General features: G+C 45.9%; 1 long non-coding RNA gene across 1 annotated transcript; it reads left to right on the forward strand.

The window, feature by feature from the left end:
- The first annotated feature begins 3,797 nt into the window (after nucleotides 1–3,797).
- LOC122462160 lies at nucleotides 3,798–4,875 on the forward strand. The gene is made up of 2 exons (XR_006284550.1): nucleotides 3,798–3,849; nucleotides 4,715–4,875. It is a non-coding gene; the product is annotated as an uncharacterized LOC122462160 (long non-coding RNA).
- The last annotated feature ends 318 nt before the right edge of the window (nucleotides 4,876–5,193 follow it).

Below are 5,193 nucleotides of genomic sequence, written 5' to 3' on the forward strand. Positions count from 1 at the left end.
GGAACATTTCTGGATGTTCTCCTAGAGCAGCCATATCAAAATGAAGCAATGGAAATTCAGGACTCAAATAACCTATCGGCACGGCAGTTCACTGGACAAACAGTCGCTCTTGATGCTTGCCCTACAATGCAAAGCGAAGCTTTTTGGGGGTTGTGTGTGCCCTTTGTGGTTCTAGAGCAGAGGTGGGCAAACTATGGCCCGCGGGCCACTTCCGGCCCGCAGGACCATCCTGCCCAGCCCTCAAGCTCCCTTCCAGGGAGGCTAGCCCCCAGTCTCTCCCCCACTGTTCCCCCTCCCCTGCAGCCATGTCTAGGTGGCAAGGCTGTGGGCTCCTGGCTCTGGCCAGGCGGTGCAGCTGCCAGACATGCTGCTCTAAATGGCATGGTAAGGGGGGGCAGTCAGGGGACAGGGAGCAGGGAGCAGTTGGATAGCTTTGGGAGTCCTGGGGAGCCTGTCGGGAGGTGGTTTGATGGGGCAGAGGTTCTGGGGGGCAGTCAGGGGACAGGGAATGGGGGGGAGGGTTGGAAAGGTGTGGGAGTCCTGGGGAGCCTGTCAGGGGGCAGGGGTGTGGATAGGGATCGGGGCAGTCAGGGGACAAGCAGAGCAAGGGGAGTTGGATGGGGTGGGGCTCCCGGGAGGGGGCGTCAGGGGACAAGGAGCAGGGGGTTGGATGGGGTGGGGGTCCCGGGAGGGGGCAGTCAGGGGACAAGCAGAGCAGGGGGGTTGGATGGAGCGGGGGTTCTGAGGGGGATAGTCGGGGGTGAGAAATGGGAGGGGTTGGATAGGGGGTGGGGCCAGGCTGTTTGGGGCAGCACAGCCTTCCCTACCCGGCCCTCCATACAGTTTTGCAACCCCGATGTGGCCCTCGGGCCAAAAAGTTTGCCCGCCCCCGCTCTAGAGAATGGTTTGAAAAGGGCTAAAGACAAAAAAAAAAAAGTAGTTGCAATCTGACTGTAGAAAAGACAACAAAAAAGCTGTGAGTGCAGGATGTGCAGCTGGCTTTTGAGAGCAACTGGGGTAAAGAAAGTGTGTGTGTGTGGGGGGGGGAGGAAGCTAGACTATTTATTTCCTTTTGGGATAAAAGAAGAGGAGTGTGTCAACATCTGCCATTTGTTTCAGGATGGAGTTTCACTTTTACGTAATTATTCATTCTTTTACTTCCTGTTATACATAGCACCTCTCACAACATATATTTTCTGGGAAATGTCTAAAACACCACACAAATCTGGGAGAATGACAACATTCTAACCACATCCCTGAAACTCTCAAAGAGCAGGTTTTGTACCATATGTGAAAACAGATGATTCTGTCCAGCTCAGATTGCTGGGCAATTTGCTTTATACAGTGCCACGATATTTCAAGAGAAATGTTGGTTGTCTTGTTGGTTAGACCAGGATGAACCAACAGTTAGGTTTTCCTAATTATATTCCCAGTTCTGCCACTGATTTACAGAGAGGATAAAAGATTGCTTATCCTCTCTGAAAACTGGATCAGAGAGGATAAACGATCTTTTATCCTCTCTGTTCCAATTTTCTTTACCCTTCTATAAAATGGACACAGTAATTGATTATGTACCTCACAAGGTTACTGTGAGCCTTACTTTGTGTTTGTAAAGTGCACTGAGGTCTTGGGTGAAAGATGTAATTATCCATTTCATTTATTAATAACACTCTTTCCCTGACAGGCTAATTCTGTTTTCTAATTTATGGACATTGGACACTTCAGTTTCCATGCACATCTGTCTGCCCAGCATGCAAAAGAACAGAGTGCATACTGCTCTGTAGTGCCAAAGCCATTAAGACATCACAGTCATGAGGGAAACATAAGCATCTGCATTACAGTCCCCCTCTTGCTTGTTGTTATGTTATTTTGCTGAACTTTAATAGGTTCAGGATGGATTTTTTAAAAGCATGTAGCTTTGTCCTAACTCTGCTTCCATTGAAGATCCTGCTAAAACTCCTGTTGACTTCAATGGGAACAGAGTTTGGAGATGAGGGAAAGAATAAAACATCAGAGAAACATTCCACCACCCTTGTGGATTTTCAGCAAGCAAAAAGCCCTTTGAATGAATAACTACAGCAATAATTTTGATAAGAAAATTCCTTTTGAGCTTAATTTTGTTGTAATCAAAGAGTTTCACTTTAGGAAGTTTAAAGGACCTCAGGCAAAAGAGGAGCATTTACAATACAAGTACTAATTTCAGTGTCACCTTACATATTCTTCAATATCTGAATTTAATCATAGTTCTAGTCTCCCGCCTGATGCTGTGCTCATCCATGAAAACCCTTGTCTTCCTTTTGAAAGATTTGCTCCCTACCATAAAAGAGGTGGAAGAAAATGACAAGTGTGTTCATTGAACATTCATGGCCTTTAACTCAAAGGCATTTGTTTGTTTTTATAGCTTCTGGTATTCCCAAAGGCATTCAACAAGATTTTATGTAACCATCCCTGACATGACACCTTTCACAGCTGCTTCATAAAAGGAAGGAGGCATCTGATGTCATTTAGACACAGATATTAGCAATAAACTGAGTAAAAATAGCTGCTTCTAGGCAATTTCAGTCCCTTTCTTTCTTGTGTTCAAATCAGATTTATACGTGCATGGGCACTTACATAGACTAGATTCCTTAGCAATGTCACATATAATATCCTGCTCTTAATATTCTACATTTATATATCAACTTTCATTATTTTGAAGAATTTCAAAAAGCTTGACAAATTTAGGGCAAGTCTAGGGCACACATTTACCAGTCTTTCGGCAACACAGCAATCAGTATACACCTCTCCTGAGCTGGGACTCATCCTTCACTTTATTCAGTGAGGTGCAGGAGAGAGCAGTATAGGTGCCAACCATGATAAATACTGCACAACTCATTATCCTCAGTTGAACAAGTCCATCTAGGATGCTGGAGTGATTATGCCAATGGGATGGAGGGGCCAGAGTGCTCACAAACAGCTATGGAAACACAGAATAGACCACATCATCCACAGACAGTATCCTGGACTGATAAGTCTGACAGAGAGTTGGTGGTGGAGTGAGACGGGGAGAGAGACGCACCTCTGTCAGACCCCTTCTCCTCTCCCCTCGATAACTGGAACTTGGTCCTGTACCCTCTATGCCTGTAACAGGGCTTTCTCTACCCTTCGGATCACCACAAACAGGCTGGATGCTTTCCAGGTTTAGGAATGTAACTATATTATTAATATATTATAACAAATTTGACAAATGATATCAACTCTTTCCACAAAGATTGATCTTTGCTCTCTGGGTGGTCAAACTCCCTTTAGAAATTAGATTGATTAACACTGGCATATAAAATAGGTTTATCATTTTTTAATGTTTTGAAAACAGCCTTGAAAACAGCAAATCACATACACCTTTTTCCTGTGTATTTGAAGTCATCTTATTTTCAAAAGCCAGGATAGACTTTAATAACTAATAAATGCCTGTTCTTATTAAATAAATAGCACATTTTAATGTACACACTCTATATGTGAAAGGAGTTGTGAGTGGGGTCCCAGTGTGGGCCAGCTGAGGTCACTCAATTAGGGGGAACTTCAAAGAATGGGGCACACAAACCCCAAAACTGGTGGATAATTCAATACTTAGCCGTGGTACTATAGGTACTATCACTACCCCATCACTGTCCGTGGACACCTGCAAGGGGGGGGTCTCACACAACAGGGAGGAGGATTTTATGGATGAGGAAGAAGAGGAGGAGGAGGAGAACACGCAGCAGGCAAGCGGTGAATCCATTCTCCCTGGCAGCCAGAACCTTTTCATCACCCTGGACTCAATATCCTCCGAAGACGGGATCCCCGACCCTGAAGCCAGAGAAAGCAGCTCTGGTGAGTGCACATTTGTAACTACAGTACAGGGTTTAAAAGCAATAGTGTTTAATGTTTGATTTGCCCTGAAGAATTGGGATGCATTCGCGACCAGTACAGCTACTGGAAAAGTCTGTTAAAGTGGCTGGGGATGGAGCGGGAATCCTCCAGGGACATTTCCATGAAGCTCTCCTGGAGGTATTCTGAAAGCCTTTGTAGAAGGCTTATTTTGTCCACCACAGTAGGACACTTTACCACGCCAAGCCAGTAGCAAGTAGTCTGGAATCATTACAGCACAAAGCATGGCAGCGAATGGTCCTGGTCACATTCAAGCAACATTCGGTCTTTATCTTTCTGTGTCAGCCTCAGGAGAGTGATATCATTCATGGTCACTTGGTTGAAATAGGGGAATGTTTGTAAGGGAACAGTAAAAGGACCCTGTTCATGCTGGGTCATTTGCTCTTGGCTAAAAGGGATCATCCCAGAGAATAGCCACGCGGTGGGGTGTGGGGAGGTGTGTGCTGCATATCCACCCGAAAACCACAGACACTCCTTTTAAATGTGAAACCCAACTGGCATTGCTTCCTATGGGAAAGGATGGCGCTACAGTTTGAAACCATTCCCACATGTTATGAAGGTGGAAGAAGCCAACCCCACGTAGCAAAAGGCTTACCATGGCTACCTGGAAATCGAATTCTGTTGCCCGGCTGTTTGTGATGTGTCACCATACAGGCAGGTGCTCAATATAAAAGCCATAATGCGACCTTGTACCTAAAGCACATGTGCTGTCTGCTGTGAATTGCTTGATTCACTGTGAAAGAGTCTCCTTTTTGTTCTCAGAAATGTATCATCTTAAATTTTACTCTCCCTCTTTATCTCCCCCGAGGTGCAAATGTTTCTATGCTCCCCCTTTCATCTCCGTCCCTGAAGTTATCGCAGATTAGAAGGCGAAAAACCACACTCACAATGACATGGTTTCCGAGCTTATGCAGACCCCCCTCACTGATAGGGCACAGATTAATTCATGGAGGCATTCAGTGGCAGAGGCCAGGAAAGCATTAAGTGAGTGCAAAGAGCAGAGGCAGGAGGCGATGCTAAGGCTAATGGGGGAGCAAACAGACATGATGAAGCATCTGTTGGAGCTGCAGGAAAGCCAACAACAGCACAGACCCCCGCTGCATCCATTGTATAACCGCCTGCCCTCCTCCCCAAGTTCCATATCCTCCTCACCCAGACACCCAAGAACGCGGGGGAGGCTCCGGGCACCCAGCCACTCCACTCCAGGATGGGCCAAGCAACAGAAGGCTGTCATTAAAACAATTTTGATTTGTAGTGTGGCTACAATAAGCAATGTGACCTTGTCCT

The sequence above is a fragment of the Chelonia mydas genome, chromosome 1 (assembly GCF_015237465.2).
Source record: "Chelonia mydas isolate rCheMyd1 chromosome 1, rCheMyd1.pri.v2, whole genome shotgun sequence".
Lineage (NCBI taxonomy): Eukaryota > Metazoa > Chordata > Testudines > Cheloniidae > Chelonia > Chelonia mydas.